This window comes from Pinus tabuliformis, chromosome 2_2 (genome assembly GCF_031772625.1).
Source record: "Pinus tabuliformis cultivar Carrire ecotype Pingquan chromosome 2_2, CPIR1, whole genome shotgun sequence".
Lineage (NCBI taxonomy): Eukaryota > Viridiplantae > Streptophyta > Pinopsida > Pinales > Pinaceae > Pinus > Pinus tabuliformis.
Genome location: NC_142300.1, coordinates 394,275,167 through 394,299,493, shown reverse-complemented (window position 1 = coordinate 394,299,493; position 24,327 = coordinate 394,275,167). Strand labels below are relative to the sequence as shown.

At 42.3% G+C, this 24,327-nt stretch overlaps 1 protein-coding gene across 3 annotated transcripts in view; it reads right to left on the bottom strand.

Moving 5' to 3' along the window:
- Positions 1–24,327, bottom strand: part of LOC149192927 (uncharacterized) — a 250,441-nt gene that overhangs the window by 18,112 nt on the left and 208,002 nt on the right. The window lies entirely within an intron of this gene.

Sequence of the window (24,327 nt, the reverse complement as noted above, 5' to 3'; positions counted from 1 at the left end):
ATTACAATTCATTATCTGCACTTTCTTCAAGCACGGTTGGTGTTGGGAGTTCATCTCAGTCAAAGATCAGTAAATCAAGTGGGACAGCTACATTAAATACTCTTTGGAAGCCCATGCAGAAACAAGAAGTTGATGATGCTGTAGGTGATATGTTTTTTGAATCTGCAATTCCATTTAATGTGGCAAGAAGCCCTTACTTCATCAACGCATGTAAGATGATGGCAGGTTTTGGTAAAGGATATGTCCCTCCTAGTTCTGAGACCTTAAGGACCACTATTTTGAAGAGGTCAAAAGAAATAGTTACAAACAACTTGCAGAAGATCAAAGACTCTTGGAAGGAAACAAGGTGCACAATTTTATCAGATGGCTGGTCAGATATGAATCATAGACCTCTTAGTAAAGTGTTGGTTTCTTGCCCTAAAGGGGTACTTTTTTTGAAAGTAGTTGATGCATCAGGGAATAAGAAGACCTCTGAATTTATTTTCAAGATTTTAGAGGAAGCTATTCTTGAGGTTGGAGAAGAAAATGTGGTCCAAGTTATAACTGATAGTGCTTCAAATTGTGTTGGAGCAGGAAAAATGGTCATGGATAAATACAGAAAAATATATTGGACACCTTGTGCTGCCCATTGTCTTGACTTATTGTTACATGACTTGGCAAAGTTTCCATGGATTAACGAGACAGTTCGGAGGGGGAAACAAATTTCTCACTTCATATTTAACCATCAACTCACATTGAGCTTGTACAGGAATAATGCATCTAGAGAGTTGCTCAGGCCTTGTGACACCAGGTTTGCCACATATTATATTACTATCAAAAGGCTAGTTGAAGAAAAAGGGAGTATAAGAGGTGTTTTTTGCAACAATGAGTGGGAAAAGTCTCATCTTTCAAAGGAAGCTAAAGGAAAGGAGTTGGAACAGGTGATTTTAGGGAATGCTTTTTGGGACAATGCTCAGAAGGTCTTAAAAGTATGTGAACCAATTGTTGATATGCTTCGCATGGTTGATAGTGATACCCCTTCCATGGGTTTTGTTTATGAGGGCAGCTCTGAGTATATAGGTTGGAAGAGGGAATATTTGCAAGGTCTAGTGCAGTACAAGATAGGCCCAATATTCCTCCAGGGAGATGGTGGCAGTTTTATGGATCAAAGACTACTGAATTGCAACGTTTTGCAGTTTGTATTTTGAGCCAGGGATCAAGTGCCTCTGCTTGTGAAAGGAACTGGAGTAGCTTTAACCATATCCAGTCCAAGAAAAGAAACAAATTATTGTCTACAAGGTTGGAAGACCTTGTTTATGTTCGCAGTAATTTGAAGTTGGCCTTGAGTAGTGTGGCCAAAGATGCATCTAGTTCCTCCGAGCCATGGTTTGATGCTGATTTAGAGCCAGAAGAAGATGATATTAGCACTGATGGTGACTCACTAGATGATCCAAATGTTGGAATTCCATCTATTGATGACTTTGATGATCACCATTCTAGTGCCTTTACTATGCCATATGCACATGATGATTGAGAGCTTTTTGATCATACTAGAGTCTAGTAGGCCATAAGTATAGATTATCTATGTTTTTTGAATTTCCTAGAACAATTTTATGGATTATAACTATTTGGCAATGGTCTTTATGACTTCCTTATTATATTAGCATTGATGATGACTCACTAGATGAGCCAAATGATGGAATTCCATGTGTTGATGACTTTGATGATATTATGACTTTGATGATATTTAAAATTTTGAAATTTGAAGATGTCCTACAATGATGTGTATGTTTAAATTTTGATCATGTTTTGATTATGTGATTTTTTAAAAGATTACTAGTATTTGACATTCATTTAAATTTTGAAGACTGAAAATTATGTCATTTCTTTTTGCAAACTACTATTGTGTATGTTTACATTTAACTAGATGTTAGAATGATTACATTATTCATGTATGTTTATTAATAAGAATTTGTGTTCATGTGTTTATGGATCGATTTTGAATTTTCTATTATTTTGTCATATATAGATATATATATAAATATATATATATATATATATATATATATATATATATATATATATATATATATATTGAAAAATATGTATAGTCGAACCTAATGCCGAACCTCATTCGAACCTGATCGGAAAATTCGAATTCGAATCGAACTTAATCGTTGTCGAACTCGAATTTGAACTCGAACCGTGTGACATAGATTGTAGTACATGCCTTCGAGTATGTTATTGGTGAAAGAAATTCTTTCATACTTGATCATGTTATAGAACTATTCCCCTAACTCAATAATGTACATATGATAACATGACTAAACTTTGATGCATACATACCTCATCTTGATTCTCCTTTGATCATCTTGGCTTCATTTGATTGTCTATGGTGTGATCCTTCTTGCTTCATCTTAGCTTGCCTGCATATCATTTTTTTCTTGAATCCCATGAATGGGACTCCTAATGAGACATCTGCTTCTTACTCATGAATCTTCTTTTGAAGATTCCATCAAAGGATCTTGGAGACCCTTACCCTTCAAATGTTTCTTCCTTTTGATGATGGAGGCCTTCTAAGATTCTTGCTCATGATCAATTTTCCTTTCATAGTGGATGAGGTCCTATACTAGGTATGCTTCTTCTACATGAATATCTTAAGCTATATCTACCATGCTCCTATATTCTAGAAGATATATTTTTAACCATGCATCTTATTCTCTTTCTACATGCTCCTATACTACTCAAACTTTTGAAAGAAGACCTAAGTAAAGAGTTTGACTTAGTCATAGTCGAGATCCAAAAGATCTTCCTTCTTTTGCTTCTTGTCTTCTTCTTTAATTTCTTGAGTCACATGAGCTTCTTCCCTTTTTATTTTGTTGTTGTTGTCCTTCTTAAGTTTATGACAAATCCTTTTGTAGTGTCCATATTCTTGGCATCCAAAGCATTGGACTTTGGAAATATCTTTGTTGTTTGTTCTTCGAGGACCAAATTTGCCAAATTTCCCCTTCTCTTGTCCATGGTAGCAAAAGCTTGCTCCTTTGATCCCACATCTTCCTTTTCTTGAGTCTTGTTTCCTCTATCTTGCATAGAGACAACATTTCACTTAGTGGGGTGGCTTCCTTCTTTGCATATATGCTTGATGTGAAATTGCCCCAATCCTCAGGTAGAGCATTGAGTACTACAGTTGTCATTTCTTTGTCAGACATGACTTCCCCTAGCTCTTGAAGTTGATCCCTCATCTCAGAGATCTTCATGAAGTAGGGAGCTATTCCTTCCTTTGATATCTTCATCTTGTACAATTCATTTCTTAGAGATATCACTTCTCCAATTGTGGTTACTGAGAATAGCTCTACTAGTTTATCATAGATTTCTTTTGATGTTTCAAATTTGGAGACATAAGGAATGAGAGAGTCCTTGATAGATTCTATTAGAATCCTTTGAGCTCTTGTCTCATCCTTATTGTACTTGGCTAAGGCTTGGGTTTGTTCCTTAGCAGGGATAGTGATATTCCCTTTGATATGTTCTAGAAGTTCATTCTCCTTGAGAAGTAAATCAGTCCTCTCCAGCACTCAAGAAGAGACAAGGATGATGGAGAGAGATAAGCCCTCAAATGGAAATGAACCCGCTGCCTTCTCCGCTCATGCTAAGAGGAAGAATAATGTTGGTCCAAGAAAACAAGGTCAAAGACAAGAAATAAAAGAAAGAGGAATGCTCACGCTGCTCGATTTGGAAATGGTCAACCTCCCAAAAGGACTAGAAATTCCAGGTATGAAGAAAGTAATGTTGTAGAAAAACAAAAGGAATTTTATCTTATTTCCACTCTATCTACTGCCCCTCCTCTAGATACTTTGGATCATTGTTTGATTGATAGTGGAGCCTCAAGGCACTTCACTGGGTACAAGGACGCCCTCTCTAATTTGGTTGAAAAGAAGACTAATTTGGAGATCATACTTGGAGACAATGCCGCCTACCCGTGAGGGATAAGTATTATTACTCTCCCACAGTGCAAAGTAGTTCTTGTTGAGATTCTTGGTTTGGTAGTGTTAGAGATTCTAAGATTCTATTATAGACCCAAGATCGTGGAAATTCAACATGGTATCAGAGCATGTACGAGCTACTTTGGAAGTCAATGAATCAAAGTTGTGCACAACGAAGTACAGCTTGAGAGGGAGTTGGTTACATTGTAGGTGACAATGTCGAAGTTGCAGGTTGGTATCCAGCATAAGGATAGGTCGGCAAGGTTGTCCAACTATAGTCCATGGAAGGAAAGGATCAAGTTGGTCTTGTAGGTCAACATGATCTAGGAGTTCACCGAGAAAGCCATAAAGAAGCCCACTGACCCAGAGGAGCTGGAAGTGTACAAGGATCTCGATACGAGGGCGAGATTGATCATCCTTGATGGTGTGAAGCATCCCCTAATACCTCATTTGTCCAGGAAGAACATTGCACATGAGATGTGGATGGCTCTTCAAAATTTGTTCTAGAATAAGAACGAGAACTGGGTATTGATATTGGAGGATAAGTTGAAGTCCAGCAAGATGATACAGGGTGAAAGAGTGACTTCTTATTGGACAAGATTGTCTCAGGTCAAAGATGAACTTGCTACTGACGGTATGACTATTTCATAGACTGATATGGTGAGGATGGCCATGAAAGGGTTCACCAAGGAATGGAAGCCCTTCATCAAAGGGATTGTTGCAAGAGAGAAGTTGCTAGACTGGACTAGGTTGTGGGATGACTTCACTGAGGAGGAGTTGCGAGACGAGAATCTTCATTCGAAGAAGAGGGCTTCAGATGATGACATAGCACTTCCAGCGCGAATGAAGGTTAAGAGGATGAAGGACTTGAGTAAAGTCAAGTGGCAAGCCGCAAGATGGGTCACTTTTCATCAAGATGTCCGATGAAGAAGAAGGGAGATGACAAGAAGAAGAAAGGGAAGCAAGTTGTCGGTGTTGCCATCACCTCTACTGAGATAGATGCTCTCACCAAAAGGTTGGAAGAGGAGGACTTTACTATGATCTCTCATTTCTCGTAGGGTACTATGAGGATGGATGGTACGTGCACTGTAGTGTGTCAAAACATATGACAAGGTCACAGGAGGTTTTTGAGACTCTAGCTTAATGGGACTCGAAGTTGCACATGGTGTTGGGCGACAAGAGTCAGAAGGAGATTCAAGCATCGCGAGTTGTGCCATTCAGGATGGAGACAAGACGAGTGATGCGGGTCCATGAAGTATTGTTTGAACCAAGACTCAGATATAGCGTGATATTTGTCTCGATGATCGAGAAGAAGGGGTTTGAGGTGTTGTTCCAGGATGGGAAGGCAAGACTCAGGCCCAGAGGCTCTAGCTCCACAGGTATTGTACTTGGAGTTAGAGAGCATGGTCTATACAGGTTGACAGGCAAGCCTATGGATTATGGGAAGGAAAGACTCAGGCCCAGAAGCTCTAGCTCCACAGGTATTGTACTTGGAGTTAAAGAGTCTGGTCTACATAGGCTAACTGGCAAGCCTATGGATTATGGGAAGAAGAAGCAGGTGCAGCATGTTCAAGTTCCAGGGAAGCAGTTGCAAGTGCAGGCTTCAGAGGAGTAGGTACAGGTTCCTGAGAAGAAGGTCCAGGTTCCAGAGACTCAGACAGAGTCGAGTTCTAGAGGGAGCTTGCAGATTCAAAAGGAGACTTTGCAGCCCAAGAAGAGCGTGTGGTCAGTGGGAAGCAAGGGTGCTTCCACATCTGCCAAGAAGGAATCATGGAGGGAATGGAAGACATTTCAGGAGAAGAAGAAGAAGCAGGATGCTTCCAGTGATAGTGACACTTCCAAGAGAGGCATAGTTCATGCTACAGGGATTGCTACAGTGGTGAGCACCAAGAGTTGGGCGAGTGTTGCGAGTAGTGATGATGATGATGAGTTACTTCCTAGTCTTGGAAGTACCTCCCTCGCTAAGAGGGAGTGTTGATTTTTTAGTAGCTTGGGAGGTACTCCAAGCCCTAGGGTTCAGGGTTTGGAGGGTGGAGCACCACAAGGGTCACTTGTGGGCTTGGAACCCAAGCTTGGGGTTTTTCACCCATCATGATTTGGGACAAAACCATGGGCACATTTCGACATGTGATGGATGAGGATGATAGCTCTCATCAAGACGAATCTAACGCAACAAAGATCATCTGATTCTGAGTTGTGGAAATGCAGTTATGAATTTTTGAAGTATATGTTGGGTTTTGCACATGTATGGTCAAGTCAGCTTGATGATAATAAGTCACATGACAGTTGTATAAGCCCTATGTTGGATGTTTTGAGGAGCCCTTGTATTTAGTATAAATACAAGGTGATGTGAGTGTTATTTCACTCATCGAAGTGTGCAACATATCACAAAAGGAAGCTCGTTGAAGAAGAAAAAGTGACCTTTGTTTAGGCCGCAGCAAACGGAGGAAACCAATGTGGGAAGAAGGTTGTTTTGGGCCTCTTTTGGTGACCGAATTGTAGGAAGACAGGGCCGAGGTATAGGGGTAAAGGTTGGGAGCATTATTGTAATTTGATGACCAAAACAAAGTTTCCAACAATCCCAACCCGGTTTTAATTTCACCTTATCACTCCCATTTAGTTAAATGCCCTTTCCCATAAACATACATTCAACATATAGAATTCTGGAAATGAAATTTTCAGATTAAAACACATGGGACTGTCAATACATGCTGAAAATAAATATGGACATAACCAGACCAGCAATACACATAAAAATACACACAGATTTTTGGTCAACTTAGACCCAAGCAAAACCCCTTCAATCTTCTCCAAGGAAAACCTGTTAGAGAACTCTTCAAATTTATTTATCTTTCAAGTTCAGGAAAAATACATTTGCAGACAAAACAAAACAGCAAAATACAACTTATCTCTTCAGCCCAAAACTCCTTGAAAATCGTGCCCACTTTGCCTCGATTTTCGTGCCCACTTGAAGCTGAAAAATATGTACTGTATGGATATGACTATACAAACTACAGATTTCCATACTGATGTACGGACTGTACAAATTTTTTCAACAAAAAAAATCAAAACTTCACTCGAACAGCATGCAACTCACAGCATTCAATGTTGTTTGTACTGTACCTTCTGCTGTCTTCTGAGCCTTGATTTCCACGCCTAGTTTTGCCCAGAAATCACTCCAGCTTGCTGCAACAAATTTCTCCTTCACAACTTTTCTCCAGCTCTCAGGCTCTTTTCTCCAATCTGCTCATGAAGAATGAATGAAGTCTCTCTTTTCTTTTCCCCCTTTTGTTTCCCTAAATGACTTTTGGGCAACCCCAAGATCTAATGGCTCAGATTCATTTAAATCAAGGGATGAGAATAAATGTGCATTTAATTCTCATTTTCTATTTTTTAACTCACCCATTAAATAAAGTACCCACATTGTACTTTATGTATAAAGTCAAAGTCACTTTTCACTTTATAATTTAACATTGACTTTACCACTTATAAAGTCACTTTCACTTTATAAAGTCACACTTAGGAAAAGAGTCATTTTGGACACTTTTCCCTAGGTAGAGACTAACCCATGGGAAACCACTTGTCTAAGGTACATTAACAATCAACACTCCCTCTTACTGAGGAAAGTGTTTCTCACCACACCCATTTTGTCCCTGAAATTGACATGCTTGCCTCTTGGCAAGGACTTCGTGAGAACATTGGCCACTTGCTCATCTGTTGATATATACTCCAGCTTCGTTGCCCCTTTCTGAACATAGTCCTGATGAAATGATATATGATGTCAATGTGTTTTGACCTGTCATGAAACACTGGATTCTCCGTGAGTTTAAGGCAACTTTGATTATCACAGTGAATAACCGTTGGTCTCAATTCCTGATTATATAGGCCATACAACAACTTGCGAAGCCAAATGGCCTCACAACTAGCCTGACTAGCAGTCATATACTCAGCCTCAGAAGAGCTCAAAGCAACTGACTTTTTCTTTCGACTGAACCACGCCACAACTATCGAACCCAATCCGAAGCAGCACCCTGAAGTGCTTTTCCTGTCAGAAGTACAACCTGCCTAATATAAATGTGTGTAACCTACCAAACTCACTCCATCTCCCCGCCTATAGTCAAGACCATAATCAACAGTCCCCTGCACATAGCGAAGAATGTGCTTTGCAGCTACCCAGTGCACCTTCTTGGGCTCAACCATGAACTGGCTAAGTGTGTTCACTGCAAAGCATATATCTGGCCTAGTGTTGAACAGATACATCAACAACCCAATAAGTTGCCTATACAATGTGGGATCCACCAAACTAGAATCTGAAGCATGAAGCTTATTCCAGTTGGTGATCATAGGTGTAGACATGGGTCTACAGTCTACCATGTGAAATATGCTCAACACATCCACATCATACTGCCCCTGCCCCAGAGAGATATGCCCCTCCTCCTGCCACACCTCAAGCCCCAAAAAGTAATGAATCAGCCCAATGTCCTTCATCTCGACTCCATAGCAACATCCTCCTTTCAACCACTAATCAATCTCTCTACCCCAGTAATGAACAAGTCAACAACATACAACACAAGAATGAGTGGATCATCCCCTACAACAATGTAGTATAAGTTCGGATTTGCATCACGCTTCGTGAAACCCATCTGCTGCAAGTATCAATCCTTGAATACCAAGCTCTCGGAGCTTGCTTAAGTCCGTAGAGTGCTCGCCTCAACCGGCATACATGGGTGTCCCGCCCAAGTACGTCAAATCGATGTGGCTACTCAACATACACCTCCTCCTCTATAACTTCGTTCAGAAATGTGGTCTTCACATCCATCTGATGGATCTACCAACCCATTTATGCAACAATAGAAATAAGGGACCGGATAGAAGTGTACCAAGCTACGGGAGCGAAGGTCTCATCATAGTCAACTCCCTCTATCTATGAGAACCCTCTAGCCACAAACCTCACCTTGAACTTCTTAATGCCGCCATCCGCAACATGCTTGATCTTGTAGAGCCACATGGAAGTCACAACTGACTTGCCCTCAGGCCTAGGCACCACTTCCCATACATTGTTCTTAATGATAGAGGCATACTCCTCCACCATAACCTCTCTCCATACCTCCTGGTTGGCAGCCTCCTCATAGCCAATAGGCTCAGAGTCAATAATGCTGGTAGCCTTGGCTACATAACTGCAAAACCGCTCAGGTGGTACACTCTCCCTGTTCACCCTCTTCGAAGGACCAACGGACTCCACTTCCTTCAAGGTGTCTTGAAGCCACTTGGGCCCCCTCTTCCCTGAAGAAGCTTCCCCATATGGAACCTCATCCTCTGCCCCCCAGTCTGGTGAACCTAAATGTTTGCCAACTGACCCTGGTGTGCCTGTACCAGCACCTATCCTCAAAGAACCTGTACTAGCGCCTGTGCCTATGTCAGTTGAAGTGCCATGTGAACTTTGTACTAGTGGACTCCCTAAAGAAGTGCTCGGTGAACTCGCCACTAGTGCCCCAGATGTCACAGACACTGAAGTACGTCCTGTACCATTCGATCCAGAACCCTGAGATCTTTCTCCCTGTACCTAACCTCCGTACTGAGGAGAAGTCTGTGACTCTCTCATCATATTCCTGTGATCTCCGATAAGCGCTCTCCTCCTCAAACTTCACATCCCTCCTAATCACCACTCTCTGTTTATAAGGAATGAAGATCCGATAAGCCTTCGAAGTCTCGTTGTAACCCATAAAGATACCCTTCTCTGCCATGGGTTCCAGCTTCGTCCTCTGCTCCTTGGGGATATAAGAATATGTGAGACATCCAAAGATACGAAGATGTGCCACATGAGGCTTCTCTCCAGTGAAAGCCTCCTCCGGAGTCATATTCCCCAATACTCTGTGAGGACTCCTGTTCTGAAGATAAACAATAGTATTGCAAGCCTCAGCCCACAAAAACAAAGGCAACCCCTGATCATGAATCATCGCTCTAGCAGCCCCAACAATAGCTCTGTTCTTCCTTTCAAACACCCCATTCTGCTGGGGGTTGTAAGGAACTGTGAACTCTCTCCTAATGCCCTCTTATGCACAAAAGTCAAAAAACCCACCATCGGTGTACTCACCACCATTGTCTAACCTCAAGACCTGAATCTTCCTACCTGTCTGCTTTTCCACAAGAGCTTTGAACTCTTTAAAGCGACTAAAGACCTCACCCTTGGTCTTCAGGAAATATATCCAAGTCCTCCTAGAGTAGTCATCAATGAATATAACATAATACTCATAACCACCCAAAGACACATGAGACATACGGCCACTAACATCAGTACGAATCAAGTCTACTATACTTGTAGATCTGTTGTCACTCGCTGTGAATGGTAACTTGGTGTAATTGCCCAAAGCACACCCTCTGCAAACCTCATAATGCTTGACACTGAAATCAGGAACTCCAGTAGTGATCTCCCTCAGTACTCTCAAAGCTCCATGATGCATATGCACCATTCGCTGGTGCCATAACTCGCACAAGTCTCTACTGTTGGTGGTACTAGTGTGAGGGATACCAGATGTGCTACTCACCAATGCTCCTGCTGACTGAAAACTGAACCTGTATAGTTTCCCAGAGCGGACTCCAATCACTTTGGCCAAAGTGATGGAAGCTCCATTGGGATGCATCAATGCCTGCCCTCCCGAGAAGGTGACGTCAAACCCCTTCTCCTCCATAGCAGACACTAAAATCAAGTTCTTCTTCATCCCCGGAACATACAAAACATCCATGACCTTCAAAGGAGGCAAAGACTCGCTCTCAAAGGTCACAGTCCCCACAACCACAGCTCTCACAATGCGATCATCTCCTAGTACAATCTCAATATCAAGTGCCCTCTCTACAAGCTCTAAAAACAACTTTCGCGCACCTGTCATATGGCAAAAGCCCTGATGTCTATGTACCACATATCGGATGATGTACTCCTACTAGATGTACAAGTAATAAATGCAAAGTCCTGGTCAAACTGTGAAGCAAATTGCTACACCTCTCTTGAAGCTGCAACACCCTTCTTCCCCTTGTTCTTCCTCTAAGGACACGTAGCAGCATAGTGTCCATCTTCTAACATGCCCAACATTTGACTTTGGACATATCCGTATCTTTCTTCTTCTTCTTCTCCTTTCCCTTAGCCCCATCTGATGAGGCCCCTTTCTTGGCCTTCCCTTTGTTCTTCCCCCTGGCTGTCAAGGCTACATCCTCCTCATCTGCTATCTTCACCCCACCACTGCTAGTCTTCTGTATCTCATGCTGCAAACAATCATCCCAGAACCTGTCCCAATTGGGAAGATTCTCCCTATAGGTAACAACATTTCCAAAGACCTCCCAAGACTTAGGAAGTCTCGCTACAGCTATCTTGACTAACTCTGTGGGTGCAACCATCTCACCAATAGCAGTCAAATCATCACATACCTATGACCCTACCAAGATAATGAACTACACTTTTAGCCTTTGTCATCCTGATGTTCTTCAATTGTTCTTTGAGTACCATCTTCCTACTCTCATTGGTACTCTAATAGAGAGTGGTTAGAGTTGTCCACATCTGATATGCATCTGTTTCCTCTCACCTGAGGAACCACATGATCCTTCAGACTGTCCATCAAAACCCTTTTTGCCTTTGCATTATTTTTTGTCAATTCAACAAGTTCCTTTGCAGCAGTGTGATGTACAACCACTTACCGCACTATGTCCCAAACTGCAACCTCCTCAAACACTATCTGAATTTTGTCCTTCCAAACGGCATAGTTGGATATCCCATCTAGTCTGTCATCTATCCTTAAGAACATGGCCATGACTGCTGTCCAAAATTTACAAAACCAAGAAAATGGAGAAATGAACTTTCCAGCACACCTTGTTGTCCCAAAAGTTCAGTCTGTGTGAAATTTCACCTTACTGTCCCAAAATATCATTTTGCTATCCAAACTAATATTGTTGTCCACAAATTCAGTTTGTTGTCCAAACCACTATTTGCTATCTCAAACTACTTCTCTTGTTCAAACTACAATTTTCACCCTGCAGCTCTGATACCATGTTGAAATTTGATGACCAAAAAAAAGTTTCCAACAATCCCAACCCGGTTTAATTTCACCTTATCACTCCGATTCAGTTAAATTTCCTTTCCCATAAACATACATTCAACATATAGAATTCTGGAAATGAAATTTTCAGATTAAAACACATGGGACTGTCAACACATGCTGAAAATAAATATGGACATAGCTAGACCAGCAATACACATAAAAGTACACACAGATTTTTGGTCAACTTAGAGCCAGGCAAAACCCCTTCAATCTTCTCCGGGGAAAACTTGTTAGACACCTCTTCAAATTTATTTATCTTTCAAGTTCAGGAAAAATACATTTGTAGACAAAACAAAACAGCACAATACAACTTATCTCTTCAACCCAAAACTCCTTGAAAATCGTGCCCACTTTGTCTCGATTTTTGTGCCCACTTTAAGTTGAAAATATGTACTATACAGATACGACTGTACGGAATGTACCGATTTAAAATAAAAAATAAAAATAAATAAATAAATAAATAAAATCAAAACTTCTCTCGAACGGCGTGCAACTCACAGCATTCAATGTTGTTCGTATTGTACCTTCTGTTGTCTTCTAAGCCTTGATTTCCATGCCCAGCTTTGCCCAAAAATCACTCCAGCTTGCTGCAACAAATTTCTCCTTCAGAACTTTTCTCCAACTCTCAGCCTCCTTTCTCCAATCTGCTCATGAAGAATGAATGTAGTCTCTCCTTTCTTTCTCCCTTTTGTTTCCCTAAATGACTTTTGGGCAACCCTAAGATCTAATGGCTCAGATTTATTTAAATCAAGGGATGAGAATAAATGTGCATTTAATTCTCATTTTCTATTTTTTAACTCACCCATTAAATAAAGTACCCACATTGTACTTTATGTCTCAAGTCACTTTTCACTTTAGAATTTAACATTGACTTTACCACTTATAAAGTCACTTTAACTTTATAAAGTCACAGTTAGGAAAAGAATTATTTTGGACAATTTTCCCTAGGTAGAGAATAACCCATGGGAAACCACTTGTCCAAGGTACATTAAAAATCAACAAGTGTTTGAGGGTTGTTTGAGGGTGGGTTGTCCCCTAAACTAGGTTTTCGCAGGCCTGTGAGAAAAAATTTGAAGCAGTCGCAGAGAATTGAAGGAGGGTCCAGGCTTGTTTGAGGACTATAACAGCGCAGATTTGTAGCAAACCTCCTCAGCCCCTCCAGGAAGGACAGTCGCAATCAAGAGAAGCAATTTTGGGCAAAAATAAAGGGCTGGAAAGGGACTGTGGTTTTGCCCTAACCAGGCCAAGGTTGCAGCAAAGGAGCAGACCTCAAACAATGAGCTGAAGGTATGTACTTTGGTGCATTTTTGTAGGTGTTGGATCCATGTTTTGGATCAGTTTGTTTAGAAGCATGTGGGAGCCAATTGGAGGACTTTTTGTGATGGTCAAAAGTCTATCCTATGAGCAAATCTTGCAATGAATGTATTGGGCTTCATTGGATTGTTGGAGGGCAAACCAACAATCCCAACCCGGTTTTAATTTCACCTTATCACTCCCATTCAGTTAAATGTCCTTTCCCATAAACATACATTCAACATATAGAATTCTGGAAATGAAATTTTCAGATTAAAACACATGGGACTGTCAACACATGCTGAAAATAAATATGGACATAACCAGACCAGCAACACACATAAAAATACACACAGATTTTTGGTCAACTTAGACCCAGGCAAAACCCCTTCAATCTTCTCCGGGGAAAACCTGTTAGAGAGCTCTTCAAATTTATTTATCTTTCAAGTTCAGGAAAAATACATTTGCAAACAAAACAAAACAGCAAAATACAACTTATCTCTTCAGCCCAAAACTCCTTGAAAACCGTGCCCACTTTGCCTCAATTTCCATGCCCGCTTGAAGCTGAAAATATGTACTGTACAGATACGACTATACAGACTATACAGATTTTTTCCAAAAAAAATCAAAACTTCTCTCGAATAACGTGCAGCTCATAGCATTCAATGTTGTTCGTATTGTACCTTTTGTTGTCTTCTAAGCCTTGATTTCCACGCCCAGCTTTGCCCAGAAATCACTCCAGCTTGTTGCAACAAATTTCTCCTTCAGAACTTTTCTCCAACTCTCAGCGTCCTTTCTCCAATCTGCTCATGAAGAATGAATGTAGTCTCTCTTTTCTTTTCCCCCTTTTGTTTCCCTAAATGACTTTTGGGCAACCCTAAGGTCTAATGGCTCAGATTCATTTAGATCAATGGATGAGAATAAATGTGCATTTAATTCTCATTTTCTATTTTTTAACTCACCCATTAAATAAAGTACCCACGTTGTACTTTATGTCTCAAGTCACTTTTCACTTTATAATTTAACATTGACTTTACCACTTATAAAGTCACTTTCACTTTATAAAGTCATACTTGGGAAAAGAATTATTTTGGACACTTTTCCCGAGGTAGAGAATAACCCATGGGAAACCACTTCTCCAAGGTACATTAAAAATCAACAATTGTTTGAGGGTTGTTTGAGGGTGGGTTGTCCCCTAAACTAGGTTGTCGCAGGCCTGTCACAGAAAATTTGAAGCAGTGGCAGAGAATTGAAGGAGGGTCCAGGCTTGTTTGAGGACTATAACAGCCCAAATTTGTAGAATACCTCCTCAACCCCTCAAGGAAGGACAGTCGCAATCAAGAGAAGCAATTTGGGCAGAAATCAAGGGCTGGAAAGGCACTGTGGTTTTGCCCTAACCAGGGCAAGGTTGCAGCAAAGGAGCAAACCTCAATTAGTGAGCTGAATGTATGTACTTTGGTGTATTTTTGTAGGTGTTGGATCCATGTTTTGGATCAGTTGTTTAGAACCTTGTGGTAGCCATTTGGAGGACTTTTTGTGATGGTCAAAAGTCTATCCTAGGAGCAGATCTTGCAGTGAATGTATTGGGCATCATTGGTTTGTTGGAGGGCAACGTGTTGATAGCCCAAAGTAGCCCTAGAGCAGCATACAAGAAGGATATTAGTTGTTGCGTGATTGGGTGAACTTTGGAGCCTAATGTGCAGCACTTTGATGGACAAAAGTGACTACTAGATTGGCAGTTTGGAGCTCAAGTATTGGCTAGCCTAGATAGTAGATTGGATCAGCGTGTGTTCATTGCAACAAAAATGACTTGCAACAGTGTTAGGTGGCAACCCTCCTGGAGTTTTTATGTGTTGTCCTTTGAAGGACAAAGGGGCAACTAGAGCGCAGATCAGGAGCAAAGGACCGGTAGGACAAGATACGACTTAGAGTCGCAACATAATTGTCATTGTATCTTGTATACCATAGATTGTTGTATTATTTAGATTGGTTTAATATAACAAAGATTGGGTTGTACATTATTGTACAATATTTTGTTAAAAATTGTGTACTTGTGCATATGTGATTTACTACTTTATATTTTCCGATGTGCAAAGTAATTCTTGTTGAGATTCTTGGTTTGGTAGCGTCAGAGATTCTAAGATTCTATCCTAGACCCAAGATCGTGGAAATTCAACAGATGTGTGTAGGGTGAGTGGTTCACCTTCCCCTACGATTGATGACACGTGTGTGTAGGGTGAGTGGTTCAACTTCCCCTACGACTGACATATGCATAGGATGAGTGGTTCACCTTCTCTTATGGCATATGAACAGGATGAGTGGCTCACCTTCTCCTATTGATGCCCAAGCATACATCCTACCCATGTACGTTGGAACTCATGGGAAGTACCTGTCATCTAGCCAATGAGTTGGGAAAAGTGGTTAGGGACCATAGCACTACCGATGGACACATAGTGTACTTTCGTACTCCCTATTACTAGGATGCATGGTGTTCAACAACTTGATCTAGGATTAAGTGTGTTGTCGCTTCAAATCGCACCAGCAGCACAAGTGTTGCAAGGGAGATAGAAAGCCTCCTAGAGACAACCTATGGGTTGATTGTAGACCAGTGGGTAGGACATCTTAAAGAGGGAAGTGCTTAAGGGATAATCTATGAGGAGTTTTCACCACTCCAATTGTCACGTAAAAAAGGTAATAGGATAGGTTTGGTTCAATAACCTTTCACTGAGGTAGTTTCAAGCCAACACATGGATCCAAATGCTAGGGGTATATTGGGGCAATCTCAAAGAGAAATGGCCTCTTCTTTTGGTGGCCGACACACAACAATGAGACAGCTTAAACTGAAGTTGTAGAAATGGTGGAGAGGAGGAAAGGAAGGAGGGAAATAGATGCATAGGGTTGTAACAAATAGAATCCTAAGCAACAATGTTCCAACAGAAATATGGAATTCAATGTATAGGGCTGTAAACAACACAGAATCCTAAGCAAAGATTTTCCAATAGAAATATGGAAGAGGGAGGAGGTGGAGTGATAGAAACAACGGGGTGCAAAAGAAGGTTTCAGACCAAACATGACATGGGTATCGTTCTCTGCCAAAAGCTAATGTAGATCCGGGCTAACCCAGGTCCTACAAGTTAATCAAATACACAAGTAAATCTGTAATTTTACAGGTACTGCAATGCTAGTGAATAACACATGTAGGTCTGTGATAACACAGGTACTGTCTTCTATTGAGCAGCTAAGATAAATCCATAGATTAGAGAGGAACCAACTGCATTCATTATACTGTTTCAAATGAGGAAAAACATAAATGAAATGAGATTACCAAGAGGAACATGTTGCACATTAATCATGCTTGGAATCAACAGTGAAATGCCATTTATCTTAAAGGGTCCAAATAAACAGTCCATACATTCAACACGATATCAATGAAGCCCCCATTAAAAACAAATTGAACCAAAATGGCTTCTCAGATCAAATCCTGTGGGTGAGAAATTTTGGAACTAGCAAACCCCCATTAAAGTGTTGCTTCACCCTTTTTATAAGAAGAGGGGGAACTGGAATTACAGTTTACAAAATATCTAAGCCAGAGCTCCAGTTGTCTGCTAGACTAGCTGTCTCGGCCCATCTAAGTCATTGTTGCCCAAAACAATTACAATTGGGATTTGATCCCTTCTTGGAAATAAACAAAAATTAATGAATAGAGAAAGAAAATGGAAAAAGGAAGGAGTAGGTGTCCCTTTGTTGTCCCTGTGAAGGTCTCTGATCAAGCCATGTCTCTATCATCATGCTCTTTTCTATTGCTGAGGCGGTTCAAGTCACTTTTGCCTTCACTGCGTGAATGACTCATTCTCTGGAATAGGGAGTGGGTCGACTGTAAGTGCCTGTCTCGGCAGTCCTTAGCTGTGTGTCAGAGTGGAGCACCATGTCGAGCCATTAAGTCTCCCTGAGCCCCCCCATACTGATCTATTGTCGCACCATACTTCATTCATTGCTTCAGCTGCCGACCTATCTACCTTTAAAGCTTTGTGTCATGCTTTGAAGCTTTACGGTAGCGAGACTTTTCCTTTAAAAAATATTATGGAACAGCGAGCATAAATGCACTTTAAACCCCTTTTGGTTTATCCCCCCCTCTTTTTTCTTTTCTTATCATATGACTGAGGGCTATAACCAGGGGCTTAGCCTCCAGGCGCTAAGGCCTTCAGGCTCTCGTCCCGGGGGCCTTTTTCCTTTGTTACTTGGAATCCTGCGTCCCAGCGCTTGATAGCACTTTACCTTTAGCCTTTTCCCCTTGACACTTGCGATCACCGATCTGTGGTATAGAGTGATGAATGAGCATGTGGCTTTTGAAAAGTACGGACCTGACATCCCTATAACTCCAATATATAAAATATCGCATCTGGGGAGTTCCCACATATCGCAATCACGGGCTGGGAAGGAACTTCGGCGAAAGAATGAATTTTGTTATGTGCGATCGCCAATTGTTGATCTGCAGGGGGTGACCTCATCGTCGCCACGTGTCACCCTGTGAGTTGTGACACATGTAACCCGAAAATGCCCCTATCGGACCCCTGAAAATATCGAATATGCGTGCCATGTGTCACCCATTATGCCACGTCACTACCGTACTGCCACGTGATTGATGACGTCAATTGTCATGTCATACATACGGGGCAATGGGATTGTGCCACACAAGGAAAATTTTAAGGACGGAAAATTTTCTTGAAGTTTAAAATATTGGCGAATCTCACTAATCCCTAATATGGTTTATTGATATATTTGTAAAATTAATCAAATTTATGTCTCTATATAATGTTGGCGATTTTTAAGGTAAAATAATTTTATATTCTAAAATTTGGGCGAATCGTCTTTTATAAAATTGGAAATTGGCGAATCTTTTTTGTGGAAAAATCATGGAAAATTAGCCCACTGGGCGAACATTAGCCCCTAAAATTTTCCATGCCACATGACCCCTTGGAAGAGAGAAAAAGGGGGTTGTCGGTTCCTGTTTTTGCATGCATTTCTTTTGTTAAATGATTTTGGCCTTCACTAGTGATTTAACACTGAGGACCCAAATTATCGGCGATTTGCACTATCGGCATGTTTCACCCCCCGCAATTCCTTAAGGATGCCCATAGCAAGACTGCGAGATCGCGGGACTACAAAACTGCGGGACTACAGGATCGCGAGACTGTGGGATCGCGGTACTGCGGGACCTGTGGGACGCAAGATTGCGATATCGCACTAATGGGGGATTTGTTGTGCCTGGGGCCCTCCAATGTGCTCCTCTTTCATTTCAAGGCAACAGAACCCCCATCTTCAAGCTGCTCTAACCTCTGATCTAGAAGTTGTTGAAGTTTCTAAGTCTACCAGTTAGAAACCCTCCATGCACTTTACTGATTTATTCCTACCTACTTGTTATGTTACTTAACAAGTTATTTACAATGTAAATATTGACAATAAACACTAGTGCATGCTCAACATATTACAGATCAACAACTGAAGGAAACAGAAACAATCACACCAAATGACATCGTTATTTTTGGACCAATGTCCCCGGAAAAGCCCAATGCGAGAAAATCGGTGCAGCTATCTGAGGGTTTTCTTATTAAGCAATTCAGAGTACAATCTAGGTGCCAAATCCGGCTTACCCAATAGAGAATTTCCTTGGCAGCAGTACCTCTCAGTGTGAGACAAATGTCTCGGCTGAAACCTCGGATAAACCCTCCAGCAGCTCCTCAGCTCCAATCTACCCCAGAAACCCCAGCGTCTACCTTAATGGACTACGTCAGCCTCTCTCTTCCCAACGCTAGCCCTGCGTCACCCTGAATGGGCCTACATCAGCCTCAAGAGGCCCTGCGTCAGCCTTTTGTCCCTCTGCGTCAACAACGCTGGCCTCTCTGAAGCACTGCGCAGCTCCTGGCTGCCTCTACCTGGCCCTGCGTGAGCCCTGGCTACTACTGCGTCACTCTCTCTGGCTCCTACGCTACTCTCCTGGCACTATCTCTGCCTCTCTGTCTCTCTGTACTCAATGCCCCTCAGTTGCAACTCCAATCACTGATTCTATCTCTCTTAGCAAACCCCGCTCTAGAGAATAGAATGACTGATCACTCTGGTGTATTCTCCAAGTCACCCTCAAGCCTCCTCTTATACTTTTCCTGTTGACATATCAACGGCCGAGATTAAGTCCCTAATCAACAGTTAAGATTAGATCTGGTTTGATCCATGTCTTTTGGACCATTCTAACACAGTTTCATATTAATACACATTAATATTTTATTTTCCCTAAGTTTAGACTTAGGGACTCCATTAAGAATAATAATTATTTTAATATCTCTTGAACTATTTAGAATCTGCACAAACCCTTTATGGGTATTGGAGATCTCATGTGCCCCAACCTCTCCACCAAATTTCGTCGCTAAAGCACATCCGATGCTACCCCAAATCAGCACTCCCTCTTAGCGAGGATTATGCTCTAGTAATACTCCTCACTGAGTATTACTCTGATCATCTGGCATCAGTCCCTGTGCTGATGCTAGGCCTGCCACCCACCATCCTCTGCACTATTGTATCCTGTATTGCCGCCTATGGTTCTACCACTGCCACTGCTGCATCTGTGTTGTCGCTGGCCCTTTCTCCCAACACTCCATTCGCACTGCACCTCCTCTCATCATGTTGCATCGTGCTGCCCACTGTTACACTGCAACTCAGTTACTGAGAAGTAAGTAACTGATCTCCCAATCTGACCTCTCCGTTGGGCTAGAGACACCCACTAATATTGAAGCTCCCTCTGTTGTTGACAAGTTCTCCCTCTCTGACCTCTATGCTGCTGCAACAACTCCCTGCATCTCACACCATTGCACACGTCTCTGTGCCATCCTGCACTGGTGCAACACTCCTGTGCCTCTCGCACTGCTGCAGCCTGCTAGCCTCGCGCTATCTCGGGACTCTTGCACTGTAGCTCTCTCTACCGCTTCATCCGCATCCATCTCTACCTAACTCAGCCAGTCCTACTACTCTTTGGGGCTCCCGTAGCAAGGTTTAATCCAAGACGCTGGGTACCTCAAGGATCCTGCCCCTCATCACTTGTAGTCCGCCTGACTACAGCTTGATGTCTCCCCACTTCCGCTCAAGTGGTGTGTGTGCACTCATGGCACAATCATCGTCTATCAAAACTTCCTTCTCTGCCCGTGCTGGCGCTGCCTTAGTCTCGGAAGACTCTCCCTTACTCTTCTTCCTTGGACACTGGGTCGCATAATAACCCAACTCCCCACAGTGGAAGCACTTGATCTTGGAGAGATCCTTCTTCTTCCACTTTTCCTGCTTTCCCTCAAATGCTAGGGCAACATCTTCCTCCTCCTGCTTGACTTTGATCCCCTTGCTACTGCTACTCGTCTTCGACTGCTGTCTAATCTCTTCTTGGCGAAGAGTAGCCCACATCTCATCCCAAGGTGGAAGTGTCCCTCTGCCCAGTATACTCTGGACAAATACCTCCCATTCTTCTAAGACTGCATTTAAGGTCGTCCTCACCATCAATTCCTGATCCAGCGTGGCTTCTATAGCAATCAACTGATCTCGGATCTCGTTCAGTCCTCTGAGGAAGGTGTCAATTGGTTCTCCCTTCTTCATCTAATACGACCTCAACTAATTCTCTACTAACATTATTCTCTGCACAGAAGTATGCTGGTACAATTTCTTGAGGGCCTCCCACATCTCATATGTCATTTCCTTCTCGGCAATGTGTGGTACTACATGGTCCTTGACCCCTTCAAGGATGATGCTCTTGGCCCTTGCCATTGCGTCCTCGTACTTGTCGTTATCATTGGGGTCGACTGGGATAGCAATAACCTTCAAGGCGAAGTTCTTGACACGATTTATGTCAAGTACGAAAGATTATGGCCTTCCAAACTGCGAAGTTTGACGCTCCGTCCAGTCTGTCCTGGTCTCTTACTCCGTGTAGTGCCATGATGCTCTTCTACTTCCCTCCTCGAAGTTCTCGATCTGACTCCCTCTAAGTCTCGATTTCCCTCCTGGAAATCATCCTACCGCTATCAAGATGCCCCCTATTCTGATTGACTTGTGCAACTGCACCACTGATCCGGGTTCCTCGGCTAGAAACCCTTGGTAGCAACTCCCTCCTCTTGGCCTTGCTCTGTCAGGTACTATTCTGGCTACAATACCTCACCAACTCTACTCTGCAATATTCCCACAGCCTTCTAAACCCCAGCAACCTGAAGGTGAGAGCTCCTAGGCTCTGCGCAATCCCGGCACCAGCAACCCGACCTCCTCAGCCACCTGCGTCAGCCCTCCCAACTTCTACGTGACTCTGCGTGAGGCAACCTTTTCCTTCCTTAGCCTTTGCACTGCCTCTTCCTGACTCACCCTGATGATGCAAGCACTGCGTCACCCTTCCCTTGTTGTTGCTCTGCTAGAAACAGCTTCTGTCACCTCAGGACAGTTGTTTTATGCTGCTATTGCTCCGCTCAGCGGATGTCCTCAGTCCTCCTGTGATTTGCAACCTCGCTCTGATACCATGTTGAAGTTTCTAAGTCTACCAGTTAGAAACCCTCCATGCACTTTATTGATTTATTCCTACCTACTTGTTCCGTTACTTAACAAGTTATTTACAATGTAAATACTGAAAATAAACACTAGTGCATGCTCAACATATTACAGATCAACAATTGAAGGAAACAGAAACAATCACACCAAATGCCACCATTATTTTTGGACCAATGTCCCCAGAAAAACCCAATGCGAGAAAACCGGTGCAGCTTTCTAAGGTTTTTCTTATTAAGCAATTCAGGGTACAATCTGGGTGCCAAATCCAGCTTACCCAACAGAGAATTTCCTTGGCAATAGTACCTCTCAATCTGAGACAAATGTCCTGGCTGAAACCCCGGAAAAACCCTTTGGCAGCTCCTCAGCTCCAATCTGCCCCAGAAACCCCAACGTCTATCTTTTTGGACTACGTCAGCCTCTCTCTGCCCAGCGCTGGCCCTGCGTCACCCTAAATGACCCTGCATCAGCCTCAGGAGGCCCTGCGTTAGCCTTCTGGCCCTCTACGTCAGCAACGCTAACCTCTATGAAGCACTGCGCAACTCCCGACTGCCTCTGCGTGGCCCTACGTGAGCCCTGGCTGCTACTGCATCACTCTCTCTGGCTCCTGCGCTGCTCTCCCAACACTATCTCTGCCTCTCTGTCTTTCTGTACTCAATGCCCCTCAGTTGCAACTCTAATCACTGATTCTATCTCTCTTAGCAAATCCCGCTCTAAAGAATAGAATGGCTGATCACATTGGTGTATTCTCCAAGTGACCCTCAAGCCTCCTCTTATACTTTCTCTGTTAACATATCAACAGCCGAGATTAAGTCCCTAATCAACAGCTAAGATTAGATCTGGCTTGATCCATGTCTTTGGAACCATTCTAACACAGTTTCATATTAATACACATTAATATTTTATTTTCCCTAAGTTTAGACTTAGGGACCCCATTAAAAATATTAATTATTTTAATATCTCCTAGACTATTTAGAATCTGCCCAAACCCTTTATGGGTATTGGAGATCTCATGTGCCCCAAGTTCTCCAGCAAATTTCGTGGCTAGAACACATCCGATGCTACCCCAAATCAACAGAAGTCCACTTTTGGACTTCTATATATCGTTGGAAAGCTTATCGCGAGCACTATGCAATGGAGAGGGTCTGATTCAACCTTGAGAGTTTCAGTGGCTTGGAAAATGGCTTCAAACTTCACTGCTTTTCTGCACTTTGGGAACCTGATAACCTTATGAAGCAGTGAGTGACAACAAAGTGATTGAGGTTCTACCTCCGCACTGACTTTTGTCAATGGAGAGTGGTAAGCTCTTGTGACTCACTCTCGATTGATTTTTCTTTATTATTCATATCAGTGTTTAGCAAAGCAGAGATGAGATTAGATACAGAGATGGTTCATGACGACAGAATGGCATGATGATCGATGATGATGGATGGAATGGCAGGGGGAATTCTCCGTAGTTGAGAGGGTGTGTTAAAATTGACAACTAAGGCCAAATTCCACCTTGGGACAGCTCATTTGATCGAGATGATGATTGTATGAAATTCCTCTTTTCGAGAGGACCAAAATTGATATAAAGATCATCCAATTTGGACAAGCAGAAGTGTTTTTGAATTTATGCCCACACATGTGCAAATTGTTCAAGTCGGCCACATCATCATGTAGGCTCATGAAACCCAATGGACGTGATTCTTCACCCTCAACGACTTTTATAAATACAAGTGCCCTCTCACCTCATTTGGCATCATCATCTCTCACACATTCTTCTCTCTCCTAATCTGATTGGTTCGTACAGCTATTGGGCAGCCGAATTTTTCTCACACATGTGGCTGTAAAAGAGGATGAATTACAGGGCCGAATTGCAGAACTGTTGCAAGGTTTGACCAACGTTGACCAAGGGGTATTTGACCAAGTTTGACTGTGATTTTTGGGTCAAAATTTCGGTTTTGGAGAGCTGCATCTATTGGCACAAAAACCGAGGTATTCTAAGCACTTTGACTGGGGCTGACCACAGAGTTGACTGCAGGATTTGACCAAGTTTGACTACTGTTTTCATGACTGTTTTGGGCTGACTTTGACCATCTAAGGAGGCTGAGTTTGACTAGGTATGACCGAGATGCACTGTGGATGATTCGCTGCTGTTTTGACCAGCATTGACTTTCCTGTTAGGGCTGTTGACTGCTACAGAAAATTTACAGATTTGACAGGGCTGTTTTGACTATCATTTGGCAAGTCAATTTTGACTTTATTGTACTCTCCCTTTCTCTGCTGAACGGCCCTGGCAAAGGTTTTCCCCATCTTGGGGCTTTTCCCTGGCATCCGCCAAATCTGGTGTCCTCTTGTCTTGGCTTGTCTTCTGTATTTTGTTTTATGTTCTATCTACTTTTACTGTCAATGTGATTAATGGTTAATGTGATTGCTATTGGAAAACT